This window comes from Silurus meridionalis, chromosome 23, assembly GCF_014805685.1.
Source record: "Silurus meridionalis isolate SWU-2019-XX chromosome 23, ASM1480568v1, whole genome shotgun sequence".
Taxonomy (NCBI): domain Eukaryota; kingdom Metazoa; phylum Chordata; class Actinopteri; order Siluriformes; family Siluridae; genus Silurus; species Silurus meridionalis.
Genome location: NC_060906.1, coordinates 6,426,319 through 6,449,343, shown reverse-complemented (window position 1 = coordinate 6,449,343; position 23,025 = coordinate 6,426,319). Strand labels below are relative to the sequence as shown.

Sequence of the window (23,025 nt, the reverse complement as noted above, 5' to 3'; positions counted from 1 at the left end):
AAGGTAGCAACCAGAGGCAAAAAGTATCCAATTTGCTTTTGGTGAGACTATTTCCTCGACTGTGAAGGTTTGATATTTGTGTTTAAAAATAGATATTCTGTTTGGTGAAATCTTTAAACCAATAACCAATAAACTGGTGAAATCTTTAAACCAATAAAAAAAAAGTCAAAACACAATTTTTGGTTAAATAATTTCTTAAATAATTTTTTTTTTTAAGAATATCAGACTGAAGTGTCATTGAAGAACGTACTTATGTTTGCTACTGGCCTGACTTTACTTACTCCTGCTAGAGTTACACCACTTCCTTGCATTGTAAATTTTGTACGTACTTTTGTACGTCTCTTTGGATAAGGGCGTCTGCTAAATGCCACAAATGTAAAATGTAAATGTAAATTACATGGGCTTGAAAGTCTAGCAGGAAGTGTTGGGGAAAGTAAGCAAGAAAAAATAAATAAAATAAATGAAAAATAGCATGGACATTTACTGCTCTGATTGTGTTTCACAGACATCAGAATGGGATTCGAGCGTTTCAAAGGATGACGAGGAGGATGAAGATGATGAGGAGAAGAGAGCAGTGGCCTTACAGCTGGCTCTCTACGATGTGCAAAGTATCTGAGAGTCGACATGTGTGCTGGACCAACAATGTTCAAGATGATGTTGACTTTAATGCATTTTCATTTAAAGATTACTTTGAATTACACACTTGAATTAATCATAGGGAAGTGTTGTAGCAAGTATAATACTTTAACAGATAAGGAGGTTGAGTCTTTTACTCCTTTCTAGTCAAGGGTGGAAGGAGAGCTTTGACTGAGCCTTTGCTAGAGTGCGGATTCATATTTTGGTCGTTGTTTAATGCTCTGTTATTTAATTTTAATCGCTAGACAATGCTAAAGGCTGAGGGGTGGATCTGCACTCTACGTAGTACAATTTTAGGGGCTTGTTAGCCCATAGGGGAGGATGGTCACCTCTTCTCTCAGCCTGGCTTCCACTACTCTTTCCCATAACTTCATGGTGTGACTGATCAAATTAATTCCCCTGTAGTTACTGCAGGTCTGCACATCTCCCTTATGCTTAAAGATCGGTACCAGCACACTCCTTCTCCATTCCTCAGGCATCTTCTCACCTTCCAGAATCTTGTTAAACAATCTGGTTAAAAACTCCACTGCCATCTCTCCTAAACATCTACATGCTTCTATCGGTATGTCATCTGGTCCAACTGACTTTCCACTCTTCATCCTCTTGATCGCTGCTCTCACTTCCTCCATACTAATCCTATTTACTTCCTGCTTCACGAAACATACAAACAATACACCAATAGGAACATCTGTGATGTAAACAAAAGAAAAAACATCTAAATCACAACACTATTGTTTGGTTGGAGCAAAAATGCTTCACAGCATGTTGTTTAGTGGAGCTTTATCTTTCCTAATAAACCAGAATTAGCAGCAGTGGATGTGTTTGTGACTCGTTTATTCAATAATAATGTAAGTACAGAATTTTTTTTTCTTTTCATGGTGTTTGTGTGTACTGCTTATACAAATTTAGCAAATACAATTATTATACGTTTTCCATTGAAAAACAGTGATCTAAAATCGCTGCTTGAGGCTTAGAGCTTTAGAATGATTTTTAGTTTGTAATTTTGTCCCTTTTCATTTAATCTATTGTTAAACATTAACACCTGAGAACACTGCGATATTGGTCATACTGGCACGCTACTGAAGACTAAGAGGTTTTAACTACTCAAAAGTTAAAACATGATTTAATTCATTTATGTTTCCTGCTAAATTTCACTACAAAATCAAAAAATCTACTTGCTCTACTCTCTCTTTTCTTTGTTCAGAAATGATCTAGACATGTTTATGGAAACTATCCAAAGCTCTGTTCATCTGAAAGTAAAACTGTATCTCTATTTTCATTCTTTGTTTCTTCTAAAGATGTACATTAATGATGGTGTTGGTGGTGTTTTGTTCCTCTGGTGTGATGGTTCTCCTGGTGGCCTCTTTACAGAGTGGAGCTGCACAATGGAGATCCAAACTGTGGGAATAAGGATTTCAGTGCAGAGAGTAAATCAGTCCCACAGCATGTCTCGTAGCTCTGCTGAGTTTATTTCAACCAGTTCTCTCCTTTTACTGTGTGAACCTTTTGTGACTAAAACTGATTCTGAGAAATGCACAAGAATTCCAATATTCATGTAGTGCAATGTATCTGTGCAAATGGCAATAAACTTGAACCTTGAAGTCCAGAGCAGGTTTCACCCACAAGAGTAGTAATACAGGTATCCTGGGAGAATGAAAGGGTTAAAAATCACAGTTTGGATGGGGATGTGAAGCTATTGGAAAAGAGATGGGGTTGGAAGGAAAGGAATTGGTGGAGTGTTTGGCTGTTTGTTTCAACTGTAATTTTATTGCAGATGCTGGAAGCACAGACTGCTGGGGCTGTGGGGGAACTGACTCTGGAGAAGCTGCTGCTTTGTTTCATTATTTACTTTCTTTGGAGTTTGTGTGAGTTTAATGATTAGTAGAAATACAAGATGATGTCAAACTCAGTCAACACGTTCTACAGTGGAGTCAGACATAAAAGTAGAACAGGCACAAAGCCTCATTAAAATTTATGTTCAAAACTTGCTTTTTTATGTTTAATAACATTTATAATTTAATATGACACACATTTGACAAGTTTTATCAACAGTAACAAAATTGGAAGCTGTTAATTATGAAGTACTCGTTTGAAAATCTAAAAGTGAGGGCACAAAACTTGAAAAGATTTGAGAAGAAACCTTTTTTCAGGACCCACTTTCACATTCGGCACCAGTGAGACACAGTATGGAGTTCAGGATGGAGCAGTTTCTAAAAGGAAGAAAAAGACTGACTTTCCTCTTTTCCACAACATCTACACTACATGCTGTTATTAATCACAGCACTTTCTCTTTTAGTTCTTGCTCATTAAAATAAATTTGACGGAGTGCGATTAAATTAATTCCGTTTCCAACTCGTCAAAGTGTCGGTTCAAAGTGTCGAGTCAGTTTTTCGAAAGTGAAAGTGTTTCTCATCCTCGATTCCATTTTAAGGAGCGGTTGGAAAAACTTCAACAGCAGCCAGAAGCGGTGAGATTCAAGTCCAACAACAAGCAGTGCAGAAGAAAAGTGAGTGAGTTTTTCCTTAGAAACGACTTTCTATCGGAATAATGCGTTTGTGTTTTCTATGAAATACAGCTTGTGGAAAGACCGCAGGGATGATAACAGGTGTTAGTCAAGTCAGGTCAAGTCAAGTCTATTTCTATAGCGCTTTTCACAACAGACATTGTCTCAAAGCAGCTTTACAGAAATCAACAGTCAAGGTGAATGATGTGTATTTATCCCTGATGAGCATCCATGGCGACTGTGGCAAGGAAAAACTCCCTTAGATGTAATGAGGAAGAAACCTTGAGAGGAACCAGACTCAAAAGGGGAACCCATCCTCATTTGGGTGACATCAAGAGTTTGATCATAAATCTTTCAACAATACAGAACACTGGACAGTGAGAACTAACATGAGCACTGGAGTAAATGTTCTTTCAACAGTCTTTGGTATAAAAGTAGGAGCTACTGAGCTCAACATTTGTGATCATCACAGATCCAGCATCAGTTTCTCCACTTCAGGAAGTCCAATATCAAACTCCACACATGCAGTGGGATCGAATTGGCACTGGTACGTCACGTGTTACACCAGAATCTGTGACCATCGTATGTTGTGACCATAGAGGGCGCTGTTGCTAAAATGCAGCTTAAAAAGATCGTCTAGAGAAGTTCACTACGCAAACAGCGTAAATGCAAACATCGGCGTCTACTGCTCATTAAATGTTGTTGCACGTTACCTTGAACGCGCGTGCAGAACATTGCCGTCGTGCTGCAAAGAAACAGTTGCATGCGCCACAAAATATATATATATATATATATATATATATTATATATATATATATATATATATATATATATATATGTGTGTATTATATATAATAATAATAATAATAATAATAATATATATATATATATATTATATATTATTATTATTATTATTATTATTATTATTATTATTATTATATTATATATTATATTATATATATAATAATAATAATAATAATATATATATATATATATTTGATTTAATTATAATTATATAATTATTGTTATTCGATAATAAAGTGCTGAATAAAATACTGAAATTTGTTATTGTTCTCCATATTCATTCTAGTGATCCCGAACCCTCTCTCTCTCTCTCTCTCCTATATCTTGAAAAGTCAACAGTGACAAAATTACAGCAGGGTCACCAAATTTGATAAGGCACCATTACAGGTTATCAAAATGTTTTTCAGGATATAATCCAGAGAGTGTTAGGCATCACCAGAGTGAATATGGAGAACATTCAAGTTAATGCATGTGAGATAGAGGGAGGTAACGGATTTTGATAACCTGTAATAATGCCTTATCAAATTTGGTGACCCTGCTGTAAGTTTGTCACTGTTGACATGAGAGCCAAATATTTTTCAGGATATAATACAGAGAGTGTTAGGCATCACCAGAGTAAATATGGAGAACATTCAAGTCATTGCATGTAAAATAAAGGGAGGTAATGGATTCCGATAACCTGTAATTGTGCCTTATAAAATTTGGTGACCCTGCTGTAAGTTTGTTACTGTTCACTTTTCAGGATATAAGAGAGAGAGAGGGTTCGGCATCACTAGAATGAATATCGAGCACAATAACAAATTTCAGTATTTTATTCAGCACTTTATTATAGAATAATAATAATTCTATAATAATAATCTAATCATGTATATATATATATACAGGGAGTGCAGAATTATTAGGCAAGTTGTATTTTTGAGGATTAATTTTATTTGAGGATTTAATTTGAACAACAACCATGTTCTCAATGAACACAAAAAACTCATTAATATCAAAGCTGAATATTTTTGGAAGTAGTTTTTAGTTTTAGCTATTTTAGGGGGATATCTGTGTGTGCAGGTGACTATTACTGTGCATAATTATTAGGCAACTTAACAAAAAACAAATTCATACCCATTTCAATTATTTATTTTTACCAGTGAAACCAATATAACATCTCAACATTCACAAATATACATTTCTGACATTCAAAACCAAACAAAACAAATCAGTGACCAATATAGCCACCTTTCTTTGCAAGGACACTCAAAAGCCTGCCATCCATGGATTCTGTCAGTGTTTTGATCTGTTCACCATCAACATTGCGTGCAGCAGCAACCACAGCCTCCCAGACACTGTTCAGAGGTGTACTGTTTTCCTCCTTGTAAATCGCACATTTGATGATGGACCACAGGTTCTCAATGGGGTTCAGATCAGGTGAACAAGGAGGCCATATCATTAGATTTTCTTCTTTTATACCCTTTCTTGCCAGCCACGCTGTGGAGTACTTGGGCGTGTGTGATGGAGCATTGTCCTGCATGAAAATCATGTTTTTCTTGAAGGATGCAGACTTCTTCCTGTACCACTGCTTGAAGAAGGTGTCTTCCAGAAACTGGCAGTAGGACTGGGAGTTCAGCTTGACTCCATCCTCAACCCGAAAAGGCCCCACAAGCTCATCTTTGATGATACCAGCCCAAACCAGTACTCCACCTCCACCTTGCTGGCGTCTGAGTCGGACTGGAGCTCTCTGCCCTTTACCAATCCAGCCACGGGCCCATCCATCTGGCCCATCAAGACTCACTCATTTCATCAGTCCATAAAACCTTAGAAAAATCAGTCTTGAGATATTTCTTGGCCCAGTCTTGACGCTTTCAGCTTGTGTGTCTTGTTCAGTGGTGGTCGACTTTCTGCCTTTCTTACCTTGGCCATGTCTCTGAGTATTGCACACCTTGTGCTTTTGGGCACCCAGTGATGTTGCAGCTCTGAAATATGGCCAAACTGGTGGCAAGTGGCATCTTGGCAGCTGCACGCTTGACTTTTCTCAGTTCACGGGCAGTTATTTTGCGCCTTGGTTTTTCCACACGCTTCTTGCGACCCTGTCGACTATTTTGAATGAAACGCTTGATTGTTCGATGATCACGCTCAGAAGCTTGGCTATTTTAAGACTGCTGCATCCTCTGCAATATATCTCACTATTTTTGACTTTTCTGAGCCTGTCAAGTCCTTCTTTTGACCCATTTTGCCAAAGGAAAGGAAGTTGCCTAATAATTATGCACACCTGATATAGGGTGTTGATGTCATTAGACCACACCCCTTCTCATTACAGAGATGCACATCACCTAATATGCTTAATTGGTAGTAGGCTTTCCAGCCTATACAGCTTGGAGTAAGACAACATGCATAACGAGGATGATGTGGTCAAAATACTCATTTGCCTAATAATTCTGCACTCCCTGTATATACTTCTCTGCTAACTGCCTGCTCTCACATTTATTCTTTTCTTTTCTGAATGTGGCAGATGTGCATTCTGCTGGAATCCCAGGAGAAAAGAGCAGCAATAAGGCTTAGAGGAATTGATCCTTTAAACAAATAAGCAGGACCTATGCTCCAAACCAAAACCTTTTGCAAAGGAGGTACAGGATCGCACCAGAGGCCATAAATAGAAACTGAATTGAAACCGAATGAAAATGACATGATTTGGCCACAGTGACACTAGACATGTCTGACTCACGGATCATACATGTAGATAGACTGTGGGAAGAACCAGCCCCAAAATCCCTATTATACTGTGTGACTCCACTTTTCACTTTCCATTGTGTAATCCCTTACTTCAGCTTCTGCTAATAATAATAATAATAATAATAATAATAATAATGCGTTAGAACAAAATAAAATAAAAGAATATTCAAATGTTAGTTATACCAGGTCAGGGGAAAATAATAGCAGGAAATGAAAGTTTGAGTTATACCAAGGGTCAGAGTGAAACATAGAAGAAAACCAACATTTTAATTATAGCAGTGTTAATCAGGTTCATGGTGTTTTTACCATTGCTGCCTCTTTACCAAATGCTTACGTTGCAAACATTACAATGTACTTTGTGGATCTGGCTTTGTGCACAGGGGGATTGTCATGCTGGAACAGGTTTGGGTCTCCTAGAAGAAGTGAAGAGAAAATCTCATGCTACCACATACTAACATTCTATATCATTGTGTGCCTCCAGCTTTGTTCTAACAGTTTGGGGAAAAATCCCATTTTGCTGAACAAAAAATATGTCCAAATATTTTTGGCTCTCACTGCATGACCCGGGTTCGATCCCCGGTCAGGTTGCACAAGCCTTAGTGCCGGTCCCAAGCCCAGATAATTGGGGAGGGTTGCGTTAGGAAGGGCATCTAGCATAAAAACATGTACGAAATTAAACACATGGATGATCTGCTGTGGCGACCGGCTAATAGGAGAAGCCGAAAGAAAGTTATTTTTAGCCATCTAGTGTAGAAACGAGCGCACACTTGCAGCTAAAGAGACTATAATCAGTGCGCTCTGTTTCAGTACGGAGACGTAACATCTACCCATTTTTATAACCTTTCAGTTATAAAATCAGATATGTCAGCATTAATAAGAATAGGTGTTTTTCCCTTAACCCGAATTTCTGTTTTATAGTAAACTTGTATATTGTATTAAGCAATAAGATTTGAAGAATTATATCTGTTTTACTATTTTTATATATTTGTATTGTTCTCTGTAATTCTTTGTTTTTAGGTTGACAATTTTAAGATCTGTCCAGGGACAACGGATGAAAAATAGCCTTTTGGCTAATTTTGGTGCATTTACAGTAATGTTAATTAATGTACACTGTCCCTGTCAAATAAATAAATAAATAAATAAATAAATAAATAAATAAATGACGGAGAAAGACAGCCTCAGGGGAAGAGGCACACCAAGCAGAGGACAGCGGAAGGACTGCGGTTAAACCAGCCGCAGCTTGAAACGGTCAAGCAGCCGCACTTTTCTTTGTGTTGCGCGACTAATCGTACACTTACGGTATTGGTGGTGGGAGCGATCAAAATAGATGTAAAGACGCTTCAGAATGACATTTCCTTTATTAAAAACTTTCTTTCGGCTTCTCCCATTAGTGGTTGCCACAGCGGATCCTCCGCATGTTTGATTTGGCACATGTTTATACGCTGGATGCCCTTCCCATTTACACAACCCTCCCCATTTACCCGGGCTTGTGACCAGCACTAAGAGTGGGGTTATTTTAAAAAAAAAAAAAAGAAAAAAAAGAAGAGCACAAAGCACAAAGCACAAATAATACAATTTCTTGTTAGTGGTGTAAATATATATATATATATATATATATATATATATATATATATATATATATATATATATACAGTGGAACCCGGTTATCTGGACCTCGGTTATCTCGACAACCCTATTAAGTCGATGTTTTTGAAGTGGAACCGCCAAATTCTCGGTTATGTCGACTTTTTTTATGTCGCCGAACCCTAATATCTCGAGCACAAGGGGGGAAAAATTTGCCATTTAACGTCGGTTATCTCGTGCAGCCGCAGAAGAACTCATGGAAGTGGCGGAAAAATCAAGGCTTACAGATGCTACAGGTGTTGTATTGTATACTGGTGTTAGGCGTGGTGCGGAGGCGGAAGCCGGAGTAACGGCAAACAGAAACTTTATTTAACAAAGGCAGAGCCAACACAAAATACCCAAGTAGATCGGGATAATCCGGCAAACGGCAGTCCAATAATAACATCAACGGTGCGTTATCGAGGAAGCGACGGGGAAGCGAGAAAGTCCGAGTGCGCTGGGAAGGAAAACGCAGCCGTGGAGTGAGCGAGGAGTCCGGGAGGAGACGGTATGTAGCGGGTGCAGCATACACACGACCACGCATGAAAACATATAATAACGGACCCCGAGTGTGGGTGAGTGACGGTTTATATGGGGGCCGGGAGTGAGTGAGTAACGCGCTTCAGCTGTGCATGATTTGCGCTGCGCGCTTGGGAGCGCGTGGAGGCAATGACAGCCTCTGAAGGAGGCGTGGCAGGTGGATTCCTGACAACTGGTGAATCTCTGCTGTTAGTTAGTGCACATATGCCTTTTGTTGTTAAATGTTATGCGATGAACGGGAGGCGAAAGCCGCGCTTGGCGGCGCGGAACGTGTGATGACCATCCAAAAGCATAGAATGAACACCGGCAGGATCGGGGGGAATCCGCGGTGTGCTTTGGGAAGAAAACCGCAGCCGTTGAGAGAGTGCCGTGGGAAGGCACGTGCGGGATACGCATGCGCGATAACAACGACCACCGTGAACCAACATATACCAACAATAACGGACAGTGAGAGTGTGGAAGTTTAAATAGGAGCTGGTGATGATGATAAACGAGCACCATATGTGCGATTGAAGCCGGAGCTTCAGAGAAAGCGGCGAGAAAACACCTGACACGCCGAAGGGGCCGAAGGGGGCGTGGCAGGTGGATTCCTGACAGATAAACATGTACTGTATGTATTTTTATAGCATGCCTTCATCAAACAAATCGCGGCAACGCTGTTGTGTAAAAACCTTCAAAAACACGTGCATGCACATTCTCATTTATTAACGCACATCATGTACATAAAGAAATTTCAAGCACGTTAATATATTGTCGCCATTTTGATTTTCGTTTATCTCGATCATCGATTACCTCGATGCTTTTTGGCGACCCCCTAGGACATCGACATAACCGGGTTCCACTGTGTATATATATATATATATATATATATATATATATATATATATATATATATATATATATATATATATAAAATCAAGGCCCATATTTAAACACTCGTAAAACATCTTTACTGTATAGTGTTTAAGACTCTTCAGTAAAACAGTAAATACTGTAAAAGCTAAATCACCTTTATGTTACCTTCCTTAAATAAAAATCTTTACTCAGAGAGACCCTGACTATCACTGAATTCATGTTTAGCTCTTTCTACTGTACAATATTTTAGAAACATAATATTCAGTGCATTTGAATCACCATATTCAAACTCTCATAAAACAATTTCTTTTAAAGTTTTGCTCAATCTTTAAAATAATTCTTATTTAAAGTGTCCCCTATATTAAAGTGACACATGCTGCAGGAATGCTCTGTAATCCTGCAATCACTTGTTTACCCTCCAAAACGATCCCTGCCTCTTAAAGACTGCCATCTGTAGAACCCCGTTTGGTGACAATCTTCAATGTGTGTTGTTTCAAGACAACAGTGTTCAGTTCACAATGACTATCCTTGAGAGAGAAATGGTTTAATTATAAGAAATTGTTTGCAAACCTGTTCTCCCCACTGGTCTTCTTACACATCAGTGACTGTGCCTCCAAAGACCTGCCTTTTCTGCAGACACTAAAGAACTTTAAGTGAAATACATGTTCAAAATATTTTATTTTAGCCATCATTTTACTCTAACAACAATGTGAAAGAAATAATCAGCTTTCCACCATACTGACGTGTGCAACCAAATACAAATGTGAAAACATGACCTGAGAAAACATTGTAATGATTTTTTATAAATGTAATTTTAATGATCTTTGTATAGGATTCCTAAACAGACCAAGAAACACTTTCAGCGTGTTCAAAATCCAGCTGCTAAAGTATACTAAAGGAAGTGAGTACACAGTAAAAAATCGGGTGTTAATATTTCAGAGTAAAGTTAAACTAACTTTACTCTGAAATATTAACACCCGATTTTTTACTGTGTACTCACTTCCTTTAGTATACTAAGTTAAAAGTGAAGTTAAAAGTGAGTGTAAAAATCTGCAGAAACGCAGTGACAATTTTAGCTCTACAACAGTGATGAAAACCCACCACTCTGCTGTGCTTCTCAAACGTTTAGCACGAATTTCGGTGGAGGAAGATTGTGAAGGATCAACGCTAGGTCACTGATATTGCTAGGTAAGTAATATCCTTTGTTGTCCACACCAAAACGGTATTTTTTAACTTTACATAATTTTAAAAGTGTGAGGTCATATTACAAGTTATAGCAATCCGTATCGGTAACTGTTTCTTTATCTGCTGCAATATTTTCACGAATGAAGTTGGTCAGAATGATATAATGTATTTTTTAGCTTCCCAGGCAACGTTAATCTAGGTTTTTTATATATACTGGTAATGTTAGCATGCATCTGATAGTTAATGTTGGTCTTATAAAACGATAACTTAGATCACTGATTGCATGACGTGTTTGTTTAACATGGCTTAACAATTTTAACGGGTTACTGTTCGAACTAAAATAGCTAATGAGCTAGCTAACTTTGAAACAGTTATTTGGTAGCTAATTGGAGACCATGCCTCTTAACTTTAACTAGCTTTAATTTGCTGCAGAAAATATTCGTTATATGGTTGAATATACATTAACGTTATATTCAACCAGCACAACTTTGTCTTCTTCAGCTGCCATTTGTAATTGCAGTGTAACATCTAAGTAATGCATAGTGCATGAGAGAAATGGATAGGTAACTCTTAGTTGAACCAGCCCTAAATTATGATTTTGAATATATATTTTCTTTGTTAACAGGGGCAAAATGCTGTTGCGTGTTTAATTCGGGGAAGAGCAGAAATACATCAAGCTGTCTGAGCTGACATTCAATGCTTACTTGAAAGAAGGTGGGTACATTAGGTTAAAGCTATAGCTTATATATTACAAAATAATACAGCTTTAACCAATTATATTATGATATCTAGTTAGGTCAATAATCATTTTCTTTTAAGTGACATAAAATTGGCTGCAGATACTTGTCTTTCATTTAGTGAATACATGAGGCAAACTTTAATATGAACTTTGATTCTTGTGGGAAATGCATGTTTTTTATTAAATTATTTTAAACAGCGTGTCTAAAATTCAACATACCAGAAAGCACGCAGCCAGACATTAAGGTGTATGACCAGTCAGACACAGAAGTTGACACGGAGGTTTTTGAAGAAATAGTGAAGGAGTCACCTGGAACTCTGAGAATCATGCTGGGCAATGGAGGACTAGGTATTCATTCAGACAATTCACAAATTCGTTTGTTTAATTTAAAGGCCGGAATGAGAACATCAAAAAATACTTTATTGTCTTAAAATACCAGTAACTTTTTTCTTGTAATATGTTTCTATATTTTGTACCAATTTCATAATGAACAGGTGCCTCTCAGTTATCATCAAGCTCAGGTACATCTGATGACACCTTCATCCTGAATTTCACAATGTGTGACACTGTTAAAGAAGAAGCCGCTGCCGAAGGAAGCCAGCCTAAAAGGCCATGCCACATAAACTACGAGGCAAAAGCGGTAAGTGGTGGAAATTGCTAAGTCCAAGTTGCTTAAATTGTTAAGTCCAATCTGAATGTTGTTTCACCATGGGAAGTGTTCTTTAGATAACATTTTTTTTTCCATCATTATTACATATGGTTTTACAATAACAGAAAGCACATTGACACCTATAGTTGATTGAAAAATCAAAGCCTGGTGGTGAACAAATTATGCAAGAGTATGGAAAAACCAAATCCATGACAGATGCCACCAGAAGATGATTAACATACTTGCTGCTGAGATGACAGAAACACATGGGTAAGCATTAAGCATATAGCTGGGCTTTAAATAAACATTGTTATTATTTTACAAATATTAATTATGTAAATTGTGTTGTGCAATGTCATTTGAGTATGATGTTAACTTTGAATTCATATGCTAGGACATCCCCCCCAAAAGTGTCAGAGTGATGTATGCACAGGGGATAGTAGCTTTGTTTCCCTATCTAGAAGACCCATACTCACAACATGGATATGTAAGAAAATGGGTTATTGCAACATTATGCACATATTCACTCTTTGAAATGTTAATAGTACTCCTTTAAAATGTATTTATAATCACTTAGGAACATTACTACGATCCAGAGAGTGGTTCAGGATACCTTGCATGGCGATTGAAGACCATACAAAGAAAAACAGCAGAGGAAAGAGGTGCCTCAGTCAGCAAATCTCCTAAAGGTATGTTTACTGATCAGTGACGTGATTATATTGGTGACCTGTGAATTGTACAGAAAGTTTTTAACATTTTATTTTGTCTTAAGTTGGTGGGCCAGGTCGTGTTCGTCAGCCCTCCACCTTTGACAGAAAGCCATCTGATGAGGATGTGGAAGCAGCTATTGCTGTTTTGAGACACTCTGCTGATGAAAAGACTGTCCGTGACAAAATGAAAATGACCTTCATATATCGGCAAGCAATGGTCAACGATGAAGCCAAATCATCAAATGTCTTCTTGGTCTTCCCACGATTTCTGGATACACCAGGACTGGTATGACATCTTAATTCACAGCATCACCAAAATATCCAATGTAGCATTATGTATCACTCATCACTTCTGTGTGTTACATTGCAGATAGAACAAGATTTCAGATTTCTGTTTGGTGAGGCCACGGCCAACAAATTTTTGGAGAAGTGGCCAACCACTTTTAAAGCAAAAGTAATAAAGGAAAGCCATGGACTTGTACCCACCACAGAACTCTTGGATTTGATGCGCAATGCTGAGTCAGCTGCTGAAGTTGAGAATGGTATGAATGGAACTGTTTTACTTGTTATTGTGGGTTATGTACAGTTGTGTTCAAAATTATTCAACCCCACTGAAATTGATTGTTTTGTTAGGTTTGACATTGATTATGATCATTCAGTCATCCTGCTTACAATTAAATCAAAGAGGCACATGTAGGTCAGACAAATATAACATAACATTTATATGTAAGAAAATGGGTTATTGCAACATTATGCACATATTCACTCTTTGAAATGTTAATAGTACTCCTTTAAAATTTATGTATAATCATTTAGGAACATTACTACGATCCAGAGAGTGACTCAGGATACCTTGCATGGCGATTGAAGACCATACAAAGAAAAACAGCAGAGGAAAGAGGTGCCTCAGTCAGCAAATCTCCTAAAGGTATGTTTACTGATCAGTGACGTGATTATATTGGTGACCTGTGAATTGTACAGAAAGTTTTTCAACATTTTATTTTGTCTTAAGTTGGTGGGCCAGGTCTTGTTCGTCAGCCCTCCACCTTTGACAGAAAGCCATCTGATGAGGATGTGGAAGCAGCTATTGCTGTTATGAGACACTCTGGTGATGAAAAGACTGTCAGTGACAAAATGAAAATGACCTTCATATATCGGCAAGCAATGGTCAACGATGAAGCCAAATCATCAGATGTCTTCTTGGTCTTCCCACGATTTCTGGACACACCAGGACTGGTATGACCTTAATTCACAGCATCACCAAAATATCCAATGTAGCATTATGTATCACTCATCACTTCTGTGTGTTACATTGCAGATAAAACAAGATTTCAGATTTCTGTTTGGTGAGGCCACGGCAAACAAATTCTTGGAGAAGTGGCCAACCACTTTTAAAGCAAAAGTAATAAAGGAAAGCCATGGACTTGTACCCACCACAGAACTCTTGGATTTGATGTCCAATGCTGAGTCAGCTGCTTAAGTTGAGAATGGTATGAATGGAACTGTTTTACTTGTTATTGTGGGTTATGTACAGTTGTGTTCAAAATTATTCAACCCCCACTGAAATTGATTGTTTTGTTAGGTTTGACATTGATTATGATCATTCAGTCATCCTGCTTACAATTAAATCAAAGAGGCACATGTAGGTCAGACAAATATAACATAACATTTATAATGAAATAACCACAAATGTCTTTTCTGAGCTCACATCAGTTTTATTCAACCCCCAAGTGACATTCAATCTTAGTACTTAGTACAACATCCTTTTACAGTTATAACAGCTTTTAAACGTGAAGCATAGCTTGACACAAGTGTCTTGCAGCGATCTACGGGTATCTTCGCCCATTCATCATGGGCAAAAGCCTCCAGTTCAGTCACATTCTTAGGCTTGCGCACTGCAACTGCTTTCTTTAAGTCCCACCAGAGGTTCTCAATCGGATTTAAGTCTGGTGACTGCGATGGCCACTTCAAAATGTTCCAGCCTTTAATCTGCAACCATGCTCTAGTGGACTTGGAGGTATGCTTGGGATCATTGTCCTGTTGAAAGGTCCAACGCCTTCCAAGCCTCAGGTTTGTGACGGACTGCATCACATTGTCATCCAATATCTCCTGGTACTGAAGAGAATTCATGGTACCTTGCACACGCTGAAGCTTCCCAGTACCTGCAGAAGCAAAACAGCCCCAAAGCATGATTGACCCCCGCCATGCTTCACAGTAGGCAAGGTGTTCTTTTCTTCATAGGCCTTGTTCTTCCTCCTCCAAACATAGCGTTGATCCATGGGCCCAAACAGTTCTAATTTTGTTTCATCAGTCCACAGAACACTATCCCAAAACTTCTGTGGTTTGTCCACATGACTTTTGGCATACTGCAGTCGACTCTTCTTATTCTTTGGGGACAGCAAGGTGCGCCTGGGAGTTCTGGCATGGAGGCCTTCATTACGCAGGGTGCGCCGTATTGTCTGAGCAGAAACTTCAGTACCCACATCTGACAAATCTTTTCTCAGTTCCTCAGCAGTCACACGGGACTTTTCTCCACTCTACGCTCAGGTAGCGCACAGCAGTCGAAGTCAGCATCTTCTTTCTGCCACGACCAGGTAGCGTTTCAACAGTGCCCTTTGCCTTGAATTTGCGAATGATGCTTCCTATGGTGTCTCTTGGTATGTTTAACATCTTTGCAATCTTCTTATAGCCATTGCCCTTCCTGTGAAGAGTAATCACCTGTTCTCTTGTCTTCCTGGACCATTCTCTTGACCTCACCATGTTTGTAACCACACCAGTAAATGTCTAGAAGGAGCTGAGTATCACAGTCATTTTAAATCTGAATAATTGGTGCTTATTAGGCTTTATTGCTGCTCCCTGATATCCACAGGTGTTTTCAATACCTGATTGAAAACACTTCATTGAACCTCTGTTCTTCAGAGTGGTAGTCTTTAAGGGGTTGAATAATTATGTCAATGAAGAATTCACAAAAGAAACATTTACTACTGTATTACAAAACTAATTGATGTCATTTTAGTTGCATATGGTTCTTTAAGAAGTCCTTGTAGGATTTCATTCTGAATACAATTACAAATGTACACTAAATTCCCTAAAACCATTTACAGCATTGGGGGTTGAATAATTTTGAACACAACTGTAGGTGTGTAGTGTACATTTTCTTAATGGTGCATTTGTCATTTTGAATGCTATGCTATGGCATAATGTTAACCAGGTTTTTATTTACTTATTTGTAGGATGGGACAGTGACATGTCAATCAATCAATCAATCAAACTTTATTTATAAAGTGCATTACAACCACCAAAAGGAGCACAAGGCGCTTTCCAGTAAAGCAAAAAATAAACATTAAAAATAAAAGTTAAAAGTTTAATTTAAAGTAATAAATTAAAAATAAATAAAGAAAATAAGAAAATAAATTAAAATAAGACACAATAAACATGAAATAGCAGTTGAATCAGGGCTACGTGTTAAAAGCTTGTCTGAACAAATGAGTTTTCAACTGCGATTTAAAAATACTCAGCTCAGTGACGCATCATATGTGTGAATGACCGGCCTCCAAACTTTTTATAGTTGCATTTAGGAACAACCAGAGAGGTATGTCCAGAGGAGCGGAGAGTTCTGGCTGGTTGGTAGACCTTTAATAATTCGGCGAGGTATGACGGGGCCAGATCATTAATTGTCTTGAACACAAATAGCAGGACCTTATACTCCACCCTAAACAGCACCGGAAGCCAATAAAGCCAGCGGAGGACAGGGGTGATGTGGGAGCATTTGGAGGTGTTGGTGAGAAGACGTGCTGCCGATTTAAAAGTGATTGGTTAAGTCCAGTGTGAAGGGCATTACAATAGTCAATCCTCGAGCTGATGAAGGCATGTATAGCTTTTTCAAGGTCAGTTTGGGACAAGAAAGATTTGACCTTGCTGAGGAGCCTTAGCTGATAAAAGCTCGCCTTCACTACTGCACTGATCTGCTTATCGAAGTGCATACTTTGGTCAAAAATAACACCCAGGTTACGCACGGTAGGTGCAAACTGAGGTGTAAGAGGACCAAAACTCAGAGAACTGCTGGGTAAGTCCGAGCTAAACAGGATGTACTCAGTCTTTACTTCATTTAGATGAAGGAAGTTCTGGGAAAGCCACTGTTTAATATCCTGAAGGCAACTATGGAGAGGGTCCAATGCGGAACGATTACTCTGAATCACAGGAAGATAGATCTGGAGGTCGTCAGCATAGAAATGAAATTGAACATTATGATTGGAGATGAGTTGTCCAAGTGGCAGCATATAGAGTGAGAACAGAATAGAACCAAGAATAGATCCCTGAGGCACACCAGATGACAGAGGAGCAACCGAGGAAGAATGATCATCTAGCATTACTGAAAAAGTTCTGTTAGTGAGGTATAATGAGAACCAATTTAGTACTGCACCCTGCAGACCAACAACATGTTGAAGACGAGAGATGAGGATGGCATGGTCCACGGTGTCAAATGCAGCAGTAAGGTCCAGTAACACCCAAACCACAGAGCTTTTACCATCCAAGGCTCCAAGAATGTCATTATGGACCCTCAATAGTGCTGATTCAGTGCTATGTCTCGACCTGAAACCGGACTGAAATGTATCACCAATGCCGTGCAGTTGAAGGTGAGACTGACGCTGGGTGAGAACAAGCTTCTCCATCAACTTAGACAGACATGACAGGTTAGATATTGGGCGGAAGTTAGATAGTATGGAGGGATCAAGGTTGGGTTTCTTGAGCAGCGGTCTAACAATAGCGTGTTTGAGAGCAGCGGGAACAGTACCCACGCTAAAGCAGCTGTTTATGAAGTAGAAAAGAATGGGACCTATGATGTCAACAGCCTCCTTCAAAATCCTGGCAGGAACAGCATCTAGGGGCAGGTGGTGGGCTTCAACTCATGGACAGCTTTCCTGAGGTCCACCAGAGTAACAGCATCAAAGTTCTCTAGCACACATTGGGCCGCACAAGTAGAAATAGCAACAGTGGGGACTTGTGTAATGGTTTGCCTAACAGACAAAACCTTGTCCAAAAAATGTTGTCTCTGAAAACAAATGCAATGCATTCAGACATCATTCAAGACGACAGACACCGGATTTATGACAGAATTGATAGTGCTGAATAAAATTCCAGGGCAGTGGCTATTGCTGTTGATGAGAGCAGAGAGGTAATGTCCTTTAGCTTCCTTCAGTGCACTCTGGTAGGTAGTAAGACTGTCTCTAAACATCTCCAGCGACACCTGCAGCCTATCCTTCTTCCATCTTCGCTCAGCCTGTCTACACTGGCGCCTAAGGGCCCGAGTTGTATCATTGAGCCAGGGGTCCAATGGACCATTGGTCGACTTTACCTTGTAGGGCGCAACAGAGTCCATAATCTGGGAGCAGATGGTATGGAAGGAGGCGAGGGAATGGTCCAGACAAAGAGGCGATGTCAATTCAGTAGTAGAGGCGAGATCGGAAACAGAGAAGGCAGCGACAAAATCATCAACTGTAGATGAAGTAATAATGCGATGACGATGAGGGGCAGTAGATGTTGGTGCAGGCGAAACAACACAAATGTCAAACCGTATAAGAGAATGGTCAGAGATGGGAAAATCCTTGACCTCACAAGCTGACACAATACCCCCACAAGAGATAATAAGGTCGAGAGTGTGACCTAACCTATGGGTGGGACAGGAAATGGACTGAGCCAGATCTAATGAGTCTAAAAGTGCCTTAAAATCATTAGCAGGTTTATCAGAGGGGCAGCAAACATGAATGTTAAAGTCACCACAAATTAGAACATTGTCAAACTTTGCTAGAAACTCTGACAGAAGCTCTGAGAACTCAATTAAAAAATCCTTGTTTGATTTGGGCGGCCGGTAAATTACTGCACATAGAATCGGACAGGGTAGTGTAAGAACAAATACTTGTACCTCGAAGCTGGAATACCCTCTAGTGGACAGCTGGCGACACTTCAGGGACTGTCTGTGTATAGTGGCTATCCCCCCGCCCCTACCCGTTTGCCGCAGCGTGTTTAGGTAAAGGTAACCAGAGGGGAGGATTTCCAAAAAGGCACTGACGTCACCTGGGGGAAGACAGGTTTCGGTGAGGATAAACAGATCCAGATTTTGAGAGGAGATGACATTATTGAGGACAAATGTTTTGTTGTTGAGTGATTTGGTGTTACAAAGTGCCATGCGGAGCGTGGACAAGTTGACAGGCGACGTCACACGAGGAATCGGACAGAGGTTTCCTTGGACACAGCCCCGGGTGGATGTTTCAACGTGGCGAGGACAGTGAAATGGAACACCAGTGTTGGAGTCAACCGGCCGGAGCCATCGGTAGCATTCCCGCGATCTTCTAGCATTGGCAAATCCTAGTCGATCTTTACACCTCGGAGACGGAAAATCCAGGTGAGTCCTCAGCCTGACATGTAACCCGCCTCTCCGACTGCGCCTCCTGCGGCGCTTCCTGCCTGGTAGCAAACAGACAGGGCGTCTCAGGAAAGGAGGAATTAATGTCAACAGCGGCAGTGGTGGTTTAAATGACTGGGTGTTTAAGAGGCGATTAGTTGTAAAATGTAGTTCCAGCAGCGTGGTGCGATCATATACAATGAACGATGAGACGGTAGCAAAAATAAACATGAAAAAACAGAGGAGCAAGTGTCAGGTCAAACACAGTGGCGCCATCTTGGATCTTTGATTTTTTTCATGTCTGCCATCTTGCTGCTGCTACATCTGCTACCACCATCTGCACAAGGTAGAAAGAGGCCGGGAAAGCTTTCTGCGTATCATGCTGTAGATCAGCTCATCAGATTTCAAAATGTATGCCTAAAGGGTTAGTTCACTTATAATTGTTTTTTTTTGCTGATTATTTACTAACCCCCATGTCATCCAAGAGGTCCATGTCTTTCTTTCTTCAGTCAAAAATAAATTATTTGAGGAAAACATTCCAGGATTTTTCTCCATATAATGAACTTCCATGGTGACCAACGGTTTGAGAGTTCAAATGAGTGTTCAAAGTCTGTCTCAATGTAGCTTCATAGAAATAAGGGAAATAAGGTTCTTATCTAGCAAAACAATCAGTCGTTTTCAAAATAAAAATACCACAAAGTGTTGTAGAATCTCAAGATGCACCACTCACTACATCATGACGTCAGAAAGATCCAAGTGTGGTTAAAAAGTATATTATTTTTATTTTGAAAACAGCCGATCGTTTCTCTATATAATACCCTTATTTCTCTGTGGGGATTGTCGAGTCTTTGAAGCTACATTGAGACAGACATTTGACCCTTCATTTAAACCCTCAAACCGTTGGTCACCATGGAAGTTCATTATATGGAGAAAAATCCTGGAATGTTTTCCTCAAAAACCTTAATTTATTTTCGACTGAAGAAAGAAAGACATGAATCTTGGATGACATGTGGGTGAGTAAATTATCAGCAAAAACATTTTTCAAAGTGAACAAATTCTTAAAAAGTTGTTTAAAATACAGTGCCTTGTAAAAGTATTCGACCCCCTTGAACTTTGCGACCTTTTGCCACATTTCAGGCTTCAAACATAAAGATATGAAACTGTAATTTTTTGTGAAGAATCAACAACAAGTGGGACACAATCATTAAGTGGATCGAAATTTATTGGATATTTCAAACTTTTTTAACAAATAAAAAACTGAAAAATTGGGCGTGCAAAATTATTCAGCCCCCTTGAGTTAATATTTTGTAGCGCCACCTTTTGCCGGCATTACAGCTGTAAGTCGCTTGGGGTATGTCTCTATCAGTTTTGCACATCGAGAGACTGAAATTTTTGCCCATTCCTCTTTGCAAAACAGCTCGAGTTTAGTGAGGTTGGATGGAGAGCATTTGTGAACAGCAGTTTTCAGTTCTTTCCACAGATTCTCGATTGGATTCAGGTCTGGACTTTGACTTGGCCATTCTAAAACCTGGATATGTTTATTTGTGAACCATTCCATTGTAGATTTTCCTTTATGTTTTGGATCATTGTCTTGTTGGAAGACAAATCTCCGTCCCAGTCTCAGGTCTTTTGCAGACTCAATTAGGTTTTCTTTCAGAATGGTCCTGTATTTGGCTCCATCCATCTTTCCATCAATTTTAACCATCTTCCCTGTCCCTGCTGAAGAAAAGCAGGCCCAAACCATGATGCTGCCACCACCATGTTTGACAGTGGGGATGGTGTGTTCAGAGTGATGAGCTGTGTTGCTTTTATGCCAAACATAACGTTTTGCATTGTTGCCAAAAAGTTAGATTTTGGTTTAATCTGACCAGAGCACCTTCTTCCACATGTTTGGTGTGTCTTCCAGGTGGCTTGTGGCAAACTTTAAACGACACTTTTTATGGATATCTTTAAGAAATGGCTTTCCTTTTGCCACTCTTCCATAAAGGCCAGATTTGTGCAGTATACGACTGATTGTTGTCCTATGGACAGAGTCTCCCACCTCAGCTGTAGATCTCTGCAGTTCATCCAGAGTGATCATGGGCCTCTTGGCTGCATCTCTGATCAGTCTGCTCCTTGTATGAGCTGAAAGTTTAGAGGGACGGCCAGGTCTTGGTAGATTTGCAGTGGTCTGATACTCCTTCCATTTCAATATTATCGCTTGCACAGTGCTCCTTGGGATGTTTAAAGCTTGGGAAATCTTTTGTATCCAAATCCGCTTTAAACTTCTCACAACAGTATCTCGGACCTGCCTGGTGTGTTCCTTGTTCTTCATGATGCTCTCTGCGCTTTAAACGGACCTCTGAGACTATCACAGTGCAGGTGCATTTATACAGAGACTTGATTACACACAGGTGGATTATTTTTCTCATCATTAGTCATTTAGGTCAACATTGGATCATTCAGCGATCCTCACTGAACTACTGGAGAGAGTTTGCTGCATTGAAAGTAAAGGGGTTAAATAATTTTGCCCAATTTTTAAGTTTTTTTATTTGTTAAAAAAGTTTTAAATATCCAATAAATTTCGATCCCCTTCATGATTGTGTCCCACTTGTTGTTGATTCTTCGCAAAAAATTACAGTTTCATATCTTTATGTTTGAAACCTGAAATGTGGCAAAAGGTCGCAAAGTTCAAAGGGGCCGAATACTTTCGCAAGGCACTGTATATCTTCCATCACCTCAATCTTGTGCACAGTTGGAGGTGATCTGATCTATTGTCAGAAGTTAGTCACCAAAACAATTCTGTTGAATGTGTTTTGTTGTAGGTTGGAACCAGTGTGCAGCAGCATCTAGACAACATTACCCAAAGAAGTCAGCCCTACCTTCTCGCCCAGGGATCCACACAGAGCACCATTCACTCCTACTTCATTGTGGTTGACAAGCATGCACTTCCATGCAAGGCAACAAGTTCAGTTGGAGCTTTTGACAAACTCTTTAAAGCCCATTATGTCTTTGGTACATCATACAGTTCTTCCCTGAGCAGCTTTTTCACTTTTGTCCAAAAAAACATCTATAACATCGACATGGGGGAAACAAAGAAGACTCCTAGAGTTGCAGAGTTGCGGGCAAGAATGATGCGTTAGTTGAGATAAAGCTATGAAGTGTTCTCTTTGCAAAAGTGACCATGGAAGTCCAAACAACCTTGTTAAGCATTTTAAGGTAATTCATGGGCTATGTACAGGCAGGACTCTTTTTCTGAAGTGTGGACAAGAAGGATGCTCATGTTCTTTTGGTAGTTTTTCTGGTTTAAGAAAGCATCTTAATAAGTGGAAGCAGTTTAGTTGATTCTGTAGCTTGTTCGAGACATTAAAATGTTAGAGAGCGATGGTATTGAGATTCCATTATACAATGGTTATGTTCGTGGCACTGTAGTACAGGTTACTGGGGAAATTTTGGGTTTGCATAGTTTGTTTGGTCTGGTGGAGTTTTCCAGTGCAAGGTACTGTTGAATTTTCAGACAGAATTCTCTGAAGATACTTCCAAAGTAGTTTAGTGCACCAAAGATATTCACACTGCTCAATGTCAAGAAATGGCTTGTAATCCATCCCTTCCATAGGTTTTTGGTGTGAAAACTTAATGCATAATAAATTCATTGGATTATTGCTTCAGTCAGAGACAAGG

The 23,025-nt window shown here is 39.4% G+C and overlaps 1 long non-coding RNA gene across 3 annotated transcripts; it reads left to right on the top strand.

Moving 5' to 3' along the window:
• Positions 1–3,050: 3,050 nt before the first annotated feature.
• LOC124376879 lies at positions 3,051–16,258 on the top strand. 3 transcript variants are annotated; one of them, XR_006923945.1, is made up of 11 exons: positions 3,051–3,142; positions 10,809–10,867; positions 11,490–11,578; positions 11,802–11,951; positions 12,098–12,243; positions 12,378–12,522; positions 12,647–12,739; positions 13,779–13,890; positions 13,975–14,198; positions 14,281–14,452; positions 16,196–16,258. It is a non-coding gene; the product is annotated as an uncharacterized LOC124376879 (long non-coding RNA). The 3 variants fall into 3 exon arrangements; XR_006923946.1 differs by lacking the exon at positions 3,051–3,142 and adding an exon at positions 3,526–3,686; XR_006923947.1 differs by lacking the exons at positions 13,779–13,890; positions 13,975–14,198; positions 14,281–14,452; positions 16,196–16,258 and adding exons at positions 12,830–12,941; positions 13,025–13,248; positions 13,333–13,517.
• The last annotated feature ends 6,767 nt before the right edge of the window (positions 16,259–23,025 follow it).